The sequence below is a fragment of the Ptychodera flava genome, chromosome 5, assembly GCF_041260155.1.
Source record: "Ptychodera flava strain L36383 chromosome 5, AS_Pfla_20210202, whole genome shotgun sequence".
Classification (NCBI taxonomy): domain Eukaryota; kingdom Metazoa; phylum Hemichordata; class Enteropneusta; family Ptychoderidae; genus Ptychodera; species Ptychodera flava.
The window spans coordinates 14519076-14535282 of NC_091932.1; the positions used below are offsets into that span (position 1 = coordinate 14519076).

The 16207-nt window shown below is 39.7% G+C and overlaps 1 protein-coding gene across 2 annotated transcripts in view; it reads right to left on the reverse strand.

Moving 5' to 3' along the window:
* Positions 1-2585: 2585 nt before the first annotated feature.
* The window catches only part of LOC139133089 (uncharacterized), a 56727-nt gene continuing 43105 nt past the window's right edge, over positions 2586-16207 (reverse strand). Inside the window, exon 3 of one of the 2 annotated variants that reach the window (XM_070699507.1) lies at positions 2586-3834. The gene's annotated coding sequence lies outside the window, so the exon portion shown is untranslated. Of the gene's footprint in view, positions 3835-10507; positions 12287-16207 lie in introns of those variants that run through there. The other variant, XM_070699508.1, reaches the window with a different exon arrangement.

Here is a 16207-nt window from a genome sequence, read left to right on the forward strand (position 1 = left end):
CCTTAGTCTGTCTCACATACTTTCCGATGATTGGGCCGACATGTTCCCCATAAACCAAACGTACGCCTAGACAAGCCATTAAGGGATCGATCTGTATAGCTGATAATCCTCCCGCCACAAAAGGTCGCCACGTTATTACTGACTCCCTGCCGTCTCCAGCCTCTTTCTAATTTGTACGTCGTATTACCATTTCTTGGTTGAAAATCCGATCCCCGGCAAGGCTTAGCTGGCACTATCCAGAATGCTCAAGATCATTTAACTAGTAATGCAAAATTTTTTCCGCTCTCGGTCATCAGATCTTAGTCTGCCTTGCCCGGTGTAGAAAATAAAATTAACTCATTGAATACTCACTCGACTCACTTTTCATTGGTTGCATATTTTCATCAAACAGACTAGGAAATGTCACCCATAACTTAAAGGTATACTGTCACCTGTTCCAATTTTGCCAAACCAATCACAGATTTTAAGCTGGTGGCCGCTTTTTAAAACAGCGCCCTCACTTGGGCATTTTGAATACCAAGGAACGCCCCTTTGACCATATATGGGCATATTTAGATTACAGGTGACTGTATACCTTTAAGGCCAAAAAAAAAAAAAAAGAAATGTTTCTGGTCAGCGCGCGCGTCACTTGAACAACAGCGCGTCACCCTTTTTTTTCCTGGTTTGTGGCCGGCGGCCGCGGCTGTGGCAAACTACATACTGATTACTATAACACCAATCCAAAACGGCTGAAGAGAAAGAGAAAATTCTTTGGGGCACATGATCAGTGACTGCATGAACAATTTAAATGTTACTATATTGATAAAACTGTAAAACTCAGTGTTCTCCCCAGACTATAGCGGTCCCGCTACGCTTTCGCCTCTCCCCGTACGCATTGATTCTCCCCGTTACGCTTTCAAATAGTCCCGCCATCCTTTAGTTCACACGCTTTGCGTAGCTACCAGCTGATGCATGCATTGTCTACACATTGGCGCTCACTGCAACTTTCAACCTGGTGGAAGGTGTGAAGTATGGTATGCATCGGATAAGTTGTCCGTAAGTGTTGAGAGGAACGTTAAAACAATAGAAGAATCGGCTGGGTTGTTCACAAATTTTCATTCCAGAACGACTATTACGTACGACCAACAAAGACCAACTCAGTATACATCGCGGACAAGTGTTCACAGAGGTAGGCGGTGTAGCACTAGCAGGGCCTTTGATCACATTCCCATGCTTTGATCAACGAAATGGATCGCAAAAGAAACAAGAGTTAACTGGTGAGGTTGATTATGATTGTATGATGATGATGAGTTTTGTCCTAGTACGATCACGATCGCGATCGAGTTCACATTGCATAAATTTCAATATGGCGGCGGCCATGTTGGTCGACGGGTTTATAACGTGTTGACATTGATACTGGCGTCGCGTGTGGTGCCACTCCGACACGTCCTCTGAAAGATTTTACACCTGATTTTCGAAGGATTCTAGTCGTACTTAGTTCATGTCTTGTGATCATCTTGTTGGTATTTTTAAAATCAAGAATCGAACGACGATGTCCAGTGGCAGTAGAAGTTGGGGGGGGGGGGGGGGGGGCCCTGGTTGAAATCTATCCCCGTGATCAAAAATTATTCACGGTGTTTGTCGTTCAAAAATGATATAAAACTCAATTACATTTGAATTGTGTAAAGTTTAAACTTGTGAATTTTCCTCTTTGTTGGCAAGTTTTGACAATTTATTAGCAATATATGTATTAATGAAACTCCAATCAGACGAACCATTTCTTGCTCTCAAAGTTTCAATCTGAATCTTCTGTTTTAATTGCAATTGTAATTACAATACTGTGATGATTTATTTAAGTGTAATAAAGAGTTTCCATGATGTTGAAACTGTACACTTGTGTGTTACCATTGCATTTTGTTGTGAGTGTACATGTATGTGTGGATGCATGTGCAAGCTTACATCCATATGCAAATATAAATTAATGGGATGCAAATGATTATGCAAATTAGCCACTACGCTTTGGCGCTTTAACTGACCCTCCTCCCTCCCTTGAGGAGGAGAAAAAAAAAGGAGGAGAAAAAAAAAATCCGCGTCGCCGCACCATTTTTTAAAGAAAGGCCTGACCAGAAACATTTCTCTTTTTTTTTTTTTTGGCCTAAAAGTTTGATATTTGAGACTCGAGAGTGGACACTTCGTACAAATGAAACGCAAGTAGCCGAAAATGTTTAATTCCATATCAACAATCAGCGTTATTTTATTTGCATATAACAAACCAGCTGTTGTGTATAAAATCTTTGGTTGTGTTGTGTATTACCAAGTGAAGATATCTTAGGTATCGCTGACATAGCAATACATACATAATATGGACACCATGAAAGAAGTATTGTCATACACAAATTGAAGTAGATGAATATCTATACGAAACACCATGCATAATGTGCACTTTGTGGGACTTAAAAGCGAAAACATTTTGTTAACAATTTTATGACAATCCTATTGCAAGTATATATATATATATATATATATATATATATATATATATATATATATATATATATATATATATATATATATATATATTATACAAGCAATGGGATTGTTATATATATATATATATATATATATATATATATATATATATATATATATATATATATATACGTCGTCTCTACACTGAGTTTCTGGTTAAAAAAAATGACCCATAGAATTTGAATTGTCGTCCCCCGAATTCAGTCCGGATTCTCTGCCCACTGACCAAACCGATCAGTTTGTCTTTGACTGATGAGCGCTGTCCTCTTGGGTCTATTTCTTCCGCTAAAGAGATTCCAGATTTTACACTGATTTTGAGTGGTGAAATAGTTCCGACATGAGAACTCCTGAGCGCGCGTCATTGGAAAAGAAAAGGTTGTCGAAAGAGAACCAAAATAACTCCGTGATTCAGGCGTGTGATCTGTCTACCATTCACGTCAACGGTACACTTTGGACGACAAACGTCGTCAAAACATCAATTACCTTCACATGTGCACATTATGGTGTCTTGGAACAGCATCGAGCTGTCGACAGAGAAAAAAAGAGATAAATGCCCGTGTGTGTTTAAAATCAAGATTCCGCCACTAATGTAAATGCGTACTGTGCCGATTTCGATGAAACAAGAGAACGTTGAAACACCTGTTTCTGACAGAAACGCACACTAATCACTTAGCGTCATTAACTGGGTTTCAAGCATGGTGACTTTATTGACTGTAAATTGAAGGAATATCCGTCGCTTTCATGGTCGTTGACTTCTTAAATTGAAGGGTTAAATAAGCCCCATTTTTTCCAACAGCTCTGCGTAAAAGGCATCTTCTCGCAGCGGATGTAAACGTTTTTCGAGACTGCCGGGATAAAATGAAGGATGCAGTTTCTTTTCAAAAAATCCAGCCTTTACTTCAAGTATTTCAATGGTTGGTAAATCAATCAAATATAAAACGTGTTTTTCAAGAGCTCTCGAAGGACAAACTGTTTTCGCAATATTTACAAGTAGAGAAAAGACTTCTTGTTAGTGCGTTCCTTTGGGGGATTGTATGTGGTATCTTTGTGTTGTATCTGAAAGTCGCGCATTAACATGTCTCCATCATTAGTAAATGAATTCTAACATCATTTCCCGTGTCCCCATGGTAACTGTTTCCCCGCTCTCTGCGAAGGGATGAGTATCAATCAACGTCAGTTCCCCAGCGACCACGACGCGTAGCCGTCCGAATCAAGCAGTGACGCACACGTGTTTGTTACTCATGACAACGATGAAAAAAGACTGTCCGTGGTTGTCCTGAGGAAATTCACGCGGATCCACAGTGTCTGCAACTTCCTCAATGAGCTCTGTGACGAAAAATGGAAAAGTGGGAAAGTTAATACAGCGAAAGAGCTCCGAGTGGAAACGTGTTTATAAATGTCATTCGCACTAATATCTCACAAAATTTGCCACACGTTATTTTGTCAGATAACAAACGCTAACATTTATGGACGACACTTCGCTACATATCACACATGTCATGGTATGGCGTGACGTAAAGGTATTCCACATTACATCACGTCTGGTTAACTAATTCGCCTGGACATGTCATGTGACGACAACAGCTTCCCCTTCTAATCGTTTACATAACCGTGGAAGTATTCAACGCCACTGTCTATGACATAACATAACGAAATACCAGACATGCACGGATTAACCGACAAGTTCCAGAGTCTGTATCTGTTGTGCAACGTTCTCAACTAACATCATCATAGCCATACAGCCTTTATTTTCACCCCTTAGCTTCTCTCGACACAATCTCAATTTTACATAATTGCATATGTATACGCGTACGTACGTACGTACATACATATTTACATACATACATACATACATACATACATACATACATACATACATACATACATACATACATACATACATACATACAGACAGACAGACAGACAGACAGACAGACAGACAGACAGACAGGACGGACAGACAAGAGATAGATAGATAGATAGATAGATAGATAGATAGATAGATAGATAGATAGATAGATAGATAGATAGATAGATAGATAGATAAATGAACGTATGATCATGAGTTTGATATAAATGCTCATTGACGTTAATACCGAGTCGACTTTTCATCTAGTTCATGCTATGAAAACGTAACTGATCTTGCTGTGTTCCTAGAATTGACTGGTACAGCTTTCATGATAAGGCGACCAATAATTCAAGAAAAAAATGATTAAAGACAGCACTACCTAAGGCCAACTAGTCGACTCACAATAAGTGAACGCGCTGAAGTGGGCACTCTGAAAGATTCGTTTTTCGCATCGTTTCATACCTAATGAAAAAGTCATTTGCGGGGACGTGTATAGCTTAAAGGAAAATATATAAAGGCAGTTGAATCATGGACGGTTGCAAGATTTCATTGACAGCGTTTTGGCTCAGTAGCTGCTCCACAAATCGATGGTAACCGTTATTGATTTGGTAGAGAGTTTAATTCCTGGCAAATATTTACGTTTCATGAACTTATACATTTGTTATATCTCTGTTGCTGTGTTGAATTGCACAGTTTTTGCAACTGTATATCGCATAAACATCAACGTGACGTGTGCTTCTCTTTGAAACCGGGTAGCTGACTGCCAAGTTTGAGTCCACCATTGCTTTGAAAAAGGAAAGCTGGATATGTTAAACCGGCGATGAGTGGCAAGATTAGTTGTTTTGAATGTTTAAAATTATGATAAAAGTAAATGAAAGAGGCAGAAAATCTTACAAGTATACCGGAGACGGCCATTTTGAATTTTTATGGCTTGTCTACAGAGAATCTAGTGGATAAAACCAAGAGTTAAACGAACAGTAGATACGCTTGCTTAATTCGAATTACAGGCGAAAGCTGTTCCATCGTTGTAACAAACGTTTGAATTGGATATTCATCGCATGCAAATTAATACTTTCAAACTTATATCGCATTTAGCTCCACTTGATAAGAGACCTGTCAACTTTAATGAATGACAGAATCCATAAAATCAAAAAGCTTTGAACTCTTCTTTAAACCGGAATTCCCATTTGAGTACTTCTGTACTTTCGGTATCAAAATTACCTAATGATGTGAAGGTACAATGCGTTATGATTTTAATCAGAAATACTGGCCAAAATCATCAGTTTATTCTCATCAAGGATATAATAGCATGCTGTCACGGCACAGTGAATAAACTGAGTAGAAAACTATCCAATTTGAATCTCGGTGGGTGGTCATGCAAGCTGAAGGACCCGTGTGTAAATATGTAAGTATCCCGGTTATAACAACCTTCTAAGAGGTGTGAAGAAATATGTAGGGGTAAATATATGAAACGTAAGTAATGCATTATTAAAATTTGAGTTGGTATCGTTTTAGCTGAATCGAGTTCATTTAATTGCCTATACAATCCTGTTTGTATATAACCTTCAAGGGCATTGTACTTTCATTTTCTATTACATAGCTATAAATGGAAAAAGGCGGGAACATCAAACACGGCAAGTAGGACATGTTAGTCCAAGATAGTTTGATCTGCAGCTGACATATGAATCGTGTAATTTAAACATCAGGACATTGGCAAACTATCATGTCATAGTGTACTACTCTAATACTTTCGAGCGGATCGCCTTTTATACGTAGACCACAAACAGAACCGACATTTATAAGGAAGAACTGTCTCCAATGGTATTAAGGAAATGGAATCAAGCGACTGCTCCACCGTGTAACAGCGCAAGGAGGTACAGCTTTTCCATCCTCTGGGCCTATAAATAAAATATATCAAATATTTCCTGATCTAATATAGATTAGATTCTGGCGACGGATATATACCTTTCTAAAACTTATTTATTTAAGTTTGCCATTACAGTCAGCGTTCCGCTTGACGGGACTCACTCTTGCTATCTACAGGGATTTGTGCGTCTCATGTGACCATGGTTACATGTCATGTCGTTTCGCTTAGCGTGATATATCTGCCGTTGATTATGAGAAACAGAACATGGATGCAATATTTCCCCCAAAATGATGCAAATTTGGTTCGTCGTGGAAACTAACTGCAGTCACATCATAAACGCTCGCATTTTCCGTCTCTCACGACACGCAATACTCACCACGCTCGCATTACGCCCGCACGATGTATGTTATAAAGGCGTCAAAAACAGATAGTTTACAATTTCGAAACATATGGATAATGAAGCGTTTGTCTTTGTAAAAATTTCATCTCAAATACTTCCAAAAGATATCAAATGAAACTATGGCATGATCTTGGCTGTTACCCTAAAATGGTAATAATTGTAAAATTCATCAGCCGATAACATTGAGCAAAGGGGTATAGATTGTCCGCTTTTTAATTGGCTAATGTTTTGAAAAATTAGTAACAAAAGAAAGCGAACTAGTGAACTAATATAAAACAGGTCTATGTGTGTCAGGGGGACCAATGAATACTACAGCTTCATGTGCTTTTCTGTAAAGCGCTTGAGCGTCAGAATATACCCAGCCTGTAGATTAAAAATCATTTTTTCTCTCAATGTGTTCGCAAGTTACCATGGTGATCAATAAAATTCGAAGCAAACGCTGACGCACGCAAACAAGTGTGCAAAATTGATACCGGTCCTAGTTCTGCATGAAGTATGGCAACTTAAGAGCGATTGAAATATTTGCCGCAGCGTGCTGGTTATCTGAACACGTGACGACATGAAATGAGAAAAAAAATCAGGGAGCTCGTGGAGATAGCGTCTGAATACGAGTCGGCGACCATCAAACGGTAAGGCTGGGGAACAGCATCATTACTGGCAGCGAGACCGACTTCTGAGAAAGGCAGGGAGAAGATGAAACTCGTGATAACGATAGTATACACGAAACATTGAAAACCCGTTTGCTTGGCCCTACTGCTTTTTGCTAATGTCATCACACTGTATATGGAGATCATTGTCCTTATTCACGGTACTTTTGACTCTCTTACAAAACTTGTTGGTATACCCATGGCAGGTTACGATCCCGAAACCTAGATTAATCCTCGGTGGTACTACCTCCGATGAGTCGGCTGTGTTTTCTCCAATTTGACGAGTTGTTTGGTCAATTTATCAGCCGTATTTTGTACTGTCGATTTTGAAGCTTTAACTGGGATGAAGAAGCTTTGTTTTAAGGAAGTTCGCGTCTCGAAATTGAAAGACGTTTTTCTCGAACCCTCCTCAAGAAAACTGTATACTATTCCTTTTCGAAATCAAGAATGAAAATCAGGGGTGACCGTGAAAAATTTGGTACAAGGGAAACAAATTATCTGATATTAACTGACACTTGAAATTCAAAATGGCCGCCAACCGCGTATTACATCAATGGGGAAAATGAAATAAAATTTTCTATTTTCACAAAAAAGCTGGTAAAAGCTTTATTATTAACTCTATGAGCTTCAAAATGAGCCCCCCTCCCCTCAATGGTAGAATAGGATCGTATGGTAAAAGTAGAGAGCCCGAAAATCTGTCCCCGAGGCGCATTCTACCTTAATTTTAATTGTAATTTGGATATTCATCTCACACCTATGCTTGCCTGTTAGAACAAAGTACGCTATATAACAACACCATTATACCGCATAGTCCGATCCATGGATAATCGAGAAAGTCTTTGACTGCTCCATCTGACTGTGACTTTGATACATTTTTAATTGCCCATTTTTGTCAGGCCATAACAGTATTTAATTCTCGCTTATAAGAGCGTGGTAATATTCCCCCTGTGAACACGCCAACGTATATTTGTTACTGATACTGGCATTTGGAGGAAAGAAGCCGGAAGTGATGTGTCGATAAGAGTCAATAACATGAGTTCTTAGACAGTCATCCATTATGTCGCAACAGACCCACGTATAGTCCCTCTACTGGAAAAAACTAAGAATTTAATACATCACACATTAGCGCGAACCGTTATGCTCAACACATTTGAGAGTTACATTGAAATCCAATATTAAAGCGGCAGTGGTAATGTTACATTCATCAATCAAGACCATGGTTTACGACGCTCTTCTTGATTTGTAAAGCTCATATTCTCTGACAGCGTCCATCCAACCATCCATCCACCCACCAATCCATTCATTCATTGCTGTACCAGCTCGAGAATACAAACGCTTGTGACGCGAAATCAGACCGCTAGTGGCATTTTAAGTTTGATGGATTGGTATTTTTATTTTTCCGGGCAACACTTCAATCACAGGCACAAGAATCGCTAGCGCCTTAAACTCTGCCGTATCTCAATATGTTCCACATTAAGGTAGATCGCGTCTCGGGACAGATATTAGGACTATTACTCTCAAACTTTAACAATTCTTTTCTGATCTACCACTTGCGGGGGCTCCTTTTGAAGCTCTTGGAGAAAGAAAAACTTTCACCGGCTTAGTTTTTCGAAAATTGAAAATTTTATTTTTTTCTCCATAGAGTTAATCCAGGGATGGCGGCCATTTTGAATTTCAAATATCGGTAAAACTTGGGTTACTTGTTTCTCTAGTACCGAAATTTTCACGGTGACCCCCGAATTTTATTATCGATTTTGAAAGAGAACAGTTGAAAGATTCACGAAGGAAAGTTTGAGCAAAAGTTTAACTCTTGCACTTTCGAAGCGCATACCACCTTAACAGCAGTGGAACTCTTCTGCTTCAATGGAATCACCAGGGTGTCCAGAAATTTGCATAACCCGATTTTCGAGCGTGCCCGTCTAGATTAACTTAAATTATTGTTAGTAAAAATATTACACCGAGTGTTGTTCCATTTCACAAAAGTTGACGTCGCATAAGCATTGTAAACATAAGGATTTTGAGAAGCTACATGAATCGATACAATTTATTTTAGAGCGCGCGATGTGAAACCCTTTGTACGGTGGCGCATTACATCGTCTTTGGTCACGGTGGGGCAATAAATAGATGTATGATTCTCTTTGTTGTGTGTTCTCTACTTGATACAATGAATAGCTGTTATGTCATAATCAAATATGACGTCTCCTACAAGGGTTGCTGATCCAATTTGCTGATGCATTTTTTCTGTGGCTCAATCTGCTTCCTCAAATCAAGCACAGCAATGGATCACCTTCCCGGATGTTCAAGACGATTTTATGATGCGCGCGCACTTTGAGCTACAGAAGCAGACGACGTTCACTTTGATGTGACATCGTATTTGTAACATTTTAAACGCAGACAGGAGCACATTTAAACCACTAGGTTCGTGACAAACTGTGGAGTCCGCAGCTTTTCCCTCTCATCGTGGCTATATAACGATAAAATAATGAAACTTATCTTTTTTTCTGACCGTCGTATTGAAATCTGCACTGCTTTTTGGCGGGACAACTCGGGGCAGCCAACACATGTGTTCATGATGACGGGACATGTGCGAATATTTTCTTTGTGGGCTTGGGCGCATTTTTCTCGTATTGGTAGAAGCTAGGAAAGGCGGGTTGGAAATGTTTATCCGATAGCAGGAAAATTTAACACCCTTCTAAGAGGACCACATTGAAAAGGCCGGGAATGGGCGAGGAGTACCGCTTGGATATTATCGGGAGTTTGTGGATGGTAGGCCTAAGAGCAAGTGCGGCGGGTTACGGAAAGCGGGGAGTTTTACCTCTTCCCGGGGGTGGGGTGGGTTGGTGGTGAACGGTTGTCTTTAGGGTGGGAGGGTTACATTTTCAAGTTGTAATTGGAAACAGGGGCAAGCAGCTTTCGCTTTCCCCTAAAAAAGCTTGGTTTGTTCAAAATGCCTCAGAATAATTCTTGTACATTTACATGTCAAACATCCATGATTACTTATTTTCTCGCAATCGGGCAGGTTGGACGCCCCTGACATTTATGTCATTTGAGTTGTTGACCTTAGCCATACCAAGTAATAATTCATGGTAGGGTGCAACGTAGCGATGCAGGGGATACTATCGTAACTATCGTACCCAAATTTGGATCTCGGTTAAAACATTTTAGGGACCAGATGTTTTAAGTGGTGACAAAGCAGAGTGGCTGCATAGCTAACTTAAAGCCTGGCAAATCTCGGCAGTTTTATTTGTCTTCATTTTACTAACAGAATACATGTTTGCGAGCAGTGGGAAGTGAATACTTGCAATACAGTCCAAAGTCAATACCAGACGAGATTGTCTGTCCCAGCTGTGAATTAATTTGGCAAGTAAAGACTCGGCAGATCGTAGCCCCATTCTAAAACCTACAGTCAGGGGAATGGCGCACGGCGTCACATCAAAGCTTACACAGATACATGATAAGTACCAGTGAGTTTCATGGGCATGAATGGAGATGTAAGCTTGCTGCCGTGTTGTCGCCGTATTCGTCACGTAATGACTCATTTCCGTCAAAATAAAGCTAAGCTAAGGGCACGATAATACCATTAAATTGTTATCGGTTGATACACAAAACGAAATACGAATTCAATAAATATCTGCTGAAACGAAGCGTGAATAGACAGACAGAATTTCTTTGTACAATAATTCTTCAATTTCCTTTGACTAAGCAGTTAAGATATCAAAGATATACTACGTTCATTTAACTGCATGATATTTGCACGAGGAATCAAAATATGACGCCGGCGCCTCGGACAGTTTTGAGCGTCAGATGGTGGTCATGCTGTCATCCACATATCAATACACATTCTAGTGCCGACGGAGTTAATAAATAGGGCTTTTGTTAAATCCATCATGCACACACGATAAAACTCGTTTGAACGTTACGATGTCAGCCATACGTGCTTGCATATCGCTATCATATGCCATATATCCTGTAAAGGTGAGACTGTTCGCATTTTGAGTTATTCGAAATGATTGTCGATAATGGCGCTTTTCCTTGATGATGTGGAGAAGAGACAGGTTTCAGATACAGAACTGCGATAGAGATTACATTACAGCACAGTCTGACGAGTGCAGAGGTCGATTATTTGCAAAAAAAGCGCACCATTTCACATCGAAATAACAACGGGGAATAGAATATGAGATGTACGAATATAGCAACTGCTCTTCTTTGTCTCTTTTTCCGAAGGATCTTTGAAATCGGGTTTCAGTCCGACTTTCACATCGATCCGAGCATCTTCGCGTTCCTTTGAGAGCCAAAAAATGGATCTCTGGCTGATGTCTCATCCGTTAGCACGCCTTTTTAGAAAAATCGATAAAAGCCCCGGCATGTCTTCAGTGCCTAGCTTATGATATCGCCAACCACTTGGAAATTCCTTTTACATATTTTCAGTCTCCTTCGAGTGATAATTTCAGACGGACTATTACGCCCATGATAGTTATCTCGATGGTAGCATGAAAAAGAACAGGCGAAATGCTCTTCAAGCAGGTCAGGCGACGGAGGGTATACTGCAGTAGTATCACTGGCGATGTAGTCGCTGTATAGTTATTCGATAGAATACTAAAGTGATGCGCACTGCACATAGTTCAAGGTCTAAGGCATGTACTAGTCTTGTACACGCACAATTAAGTCTGACATTGCGGGACAGCACTTCGCAAGTCAATGCCCTCGCGCAATTTGGAAAATGGAATCTCGGATCAGCTTCACGTATTACACCCGTAATTGGTCATCCAATCTTATCAACTATCATGGGATCTGGTCAGCTTATTGCTTGAATCCCAAGCAATCAATAACCTAATATACAACGACGACCCTGCATACGTAGACTTGTCTGGAAGACGACATCCCATAGAAATTCTCAGCCGAATCTTACTCTTATATCTTCAATGTACAGAACCTTACTCTTATATCCTCAATGTGAAAACGTCCATTTGTCGGTGCCTTATAACATTTCGTCTTCATCGTGGATTGGTTTTCATCTTAACAAGCAATAATGAACACAAGAGAGTTGCTATTAGTGCAAGATACGGGGCCGATTAGTATTAATTTATGCAAATTATATTAATGAGCATTGTTTCGGTTTTGAAATTTTATGCTTATGGTTCTTTATCAATGTGGAATATTCATCTGCCCCGAATGTTGCATTATATACAGAGAGTTGTTGCTGTTTCCAATAACCAAATACCCTATTTATGAAAGTAGAATAAGCGTGGATAAAGATATCGTCTGCCGATAAACAGACTGAAAGGCAAACACGAGTTCCTATTTTGCTGGCTAGTTTGTTCTGCTTGTAGTTCCACTGAGTTTTGTGGAAAACAAACGGAAAGCAGCATAGCAGATTAGGCCACTTGATCCACGTACCATCAAAAGTTGTGTTTGCAAATTGACGTTGTCCCGTTGCGCTCAATTATCGTGTTATTCAATTCCGTTGAAAGGCCGCGGCGACTGCTGCTAAGTAGACACACCGCCTGATAAGCTCTGTTTTACACGATCCGAACGCTAATGTCGATTCGTACATTCAATTGAGGGTAGCCCTTGATGTCTGTGCGATAGGTTTGTTATCACACATTACAGCAGTAGCGCTGCAGATGTCTGTCTGTCTGTCTGTCTGTCTATCTGTCTGTCTACCTACCTACTTACATATAATTAACAACCTGTGTCACAATTTAACGATTTTGGTAGGTATCGATTATTTTTCCATATTACAAAGAGGAATATAACCACGAGCATTAGAGAGGATTATTTAAGATAGTGTAAATATTTTCATTCTGAAATTGAATATTTAAACTGAATACTACGGCGCGCCAAATGTTTCAAAAATATTTATCGTCATTGAGTAAAAATAAACTGTCAAATTTTCTTTCTAAAAAAAGTCTTAAACGTGTGTGAATAATAAAGAAAAAAGTTCTTTCGTCCATATCATTGCATTTTATTAATGTACCTTTTCATAAAAATAGCATTCATTTGAAAATACGTGTCATTAAATATTTGAATGTGTCTGTACAGATAAAGATGACGTGCAACCGCCTTTCTTGATTGAAACAAAAATTCGATGGAATTACGGAAGAAAATAAATGAGAAAAGTATTATTGCAAAAAAGGGCAGAATATTATGTAATGCTTAATTGTAAAATATTCTTTAAACCGTAATGAGAAGATACCGTAATGAGAAGATAAACTTTTCAAAAATTTGGAAATACCACACTCCCATACTTATTGACGTACACATACATGTGTATTTGAAATAATGGTGCAATGAATGCTGATTATAAGGGGAAAACGAAAAAAAAATTAAGCACACACACAAAAAATATTGAAATGATTAAAATCAAAACCACAAATAGTACTTGCACTACTACCAAAACACAAAATGAATCACCATCAGGTCTCACCTAAAAAAAGAAAGAGAATCACAATTGAAAAGTCGACCGAGATCGCGCCGGCGTTGAGGCTGTAAAGAAACCAAAACGAGGTCAGCTTGGGAAAAAAAACCAAAGCGAGGTTACAAAAAAAAAAAAAAAAAAAAGAGGTTACCAAAAAAAAAAAACTCAGTAGAAAAAAAAGAGGCCCGTTCGAGAAAAGAAAACAGAGTGGGACACCCCGCAGAAAAAGCCCAACATGAAAATTGAATAATTGTCAACGTCATGATTGTTACAGTTTAATGCCAGAGGGTTTTGGATTATCACACTCGGATGTTGGACAAGATATTTGGGGTATTTCAGCGATAACTCTTATCTTCTAGTCTTCAGTATCATCTCATGGACGTCCAAGTTACCGACACGTCCCATTCTATATTAAACAGTTACCAGTTTTAGTTAAAAGTGGACAAAACACTCGTGGTGGTTCGTCGGCTTCGAGCGGTCACCTCGCTCCAATGTACACTCGTGATGGTAAGCCAGCGGCCGGCGGTCCCGTCGCTAATACAGTAGGCCTACACGCCGGCAACCAGCGATCCCCTCGCTGCGCGCTGTAAAGTGTAGGGCCGCCTCTCGCAACTGTGCCCAAACCCCAACAAAACGATGGCTAGCCGCTAGTCCACGGTTACGTGTCGTTCGATACATAGCGGCCCCAGTGTGGGTATGCATAGTAAAATTGCATACCACGCAACGCTCAGCGGCCTTGTTCTGCATGGCAGGGCTGTGTGACCGGCGTGACAGGGCCTCCCGTATAACGCCGGTAACACACAGCCCTGCCATGCAGAGCTAGCAGCGGCCGCTATGTATCGAACCACACACATATCCCGTGGGTTTAGCCTTTAAACGGAGTGTGGCAAAGGCAAAAATACTCGGGCTGAAACACTCCGTTTAAATTTAGCTCTGGGTGGCAGGGCTAGGCTGTGAGTTACCGGCGTTATACGGCCAGGCCGTATAACGCCGGTAACTCACAGCCCTGCCACACAGAGCTATGTAGGCCTATAGGCTACTGCACAAATATTGTAGCTCCATATATTGGACTGTGTGGATATAAAGATTTCTGCAATGGGATCGACATGTCGTGTATGTGCCGGTCTAGCCCTGCGAGTATCACATAGTGAGAGTGTCTGGCGTTGCGAAGGCCGGACACTCGCGCCATACTCGTAGTCGTAAGGCTTGTACAGTTGCGTTGCTCGTCTTGTCGAACACGGAAAACGATGGACGTTCTCTCAACAAGCGGCAGATTTCTTCAAAACTATTCATTTTATCATGATTTGGGTGATCTTTGAGGATAGACGAGGAATTACCAAACAACGAGGTGGTTTATTATCATGGTATTTGAACCCGATGTATCGAACCACACGTATAAAACTGTGTAGAAATCATGTGGGCCAAACGGCGATGACAGTGCGGCTCGGTGGAAGGCCTGCAGTGGGCTCCCTGCCATACCGCGCCTAATTAGGCATCGATATGTTCGCAGTGTTGCTATGGAGGGTCATGGGTTGTACGTCTCGCTCGTGATCTCTGGAACTATTCACTGTTAACTTGGACGTTCTTTAGGTGATATTGCCCACTTCATTTCATCAAGTATGGTTTCAAGTAGAACAGGGCCCAGCCAAACAGAGCTAGGTTTCAAAATGTCACGTTATCACTGAAATGCTCAATTAATATTTCGTCAAACATTGGAGTATGTGGTGATCGGATTCCCCGCTGTTGGGGATTCATCGATCGAAGGAAACGTGAACCATGAGTTTTTTGAATAAAATAATTGTAATTTCGGGCTTGTTGTTTTTTTTTCTGTGGCGAGTGCTCGTTTTTTTTTCTTTTTTTTTCTTTTTTCTTTTTTTTTTTTTTTTGCTGTGGCGAGTCCTCATTTGTTTTTTTCTTCCACAGGCCCACGCGTTTTTTTGTATCTCTGTTCATGGCGTTTTCTAATTTTTTTCGTTTTCGTTATTTTATTTTATTTTATTTTTTGTAGATGAGATCCACTTTTGTCTAGAGCCATCACTGCCGAATTTTTTCTCCGATTTTCTCTCTTTAGTGTCAAAGCGACTGGTGATTCATATTTTATTTTGATTATCTATAATACGTTTATTGAGACGTAGTGCTTTTTAATTTTCTTAAGTACATAAATAATTTTATGTATGCATGACTTTTTTTGTCTGATTCTTTTATAATGATTTTCTGTATGTGGTTCACATTTTTATTTTTTGTACTATTCTTTCCGAGTGGTAGTAGTGATTTTTAGTGATTTTCTTGTGAATTTTTGTGGACGTACCACTGTATAACATATTTTTCTTTCTTTTTTTTGTAAAATCAGCACTCATTGCACCTTTTACGCGAACTATTATACGTGTATATATGTCGATAAGTGTATGTATGACTTTTTTAAATCGTTGAAAATTGTTTATTTCCTAATTACGCTTTAAAGATTTTTTCTCAAGTTAAAATGAAGTATTAAATGACATTTCTGTCTTTTGTTTTTTAA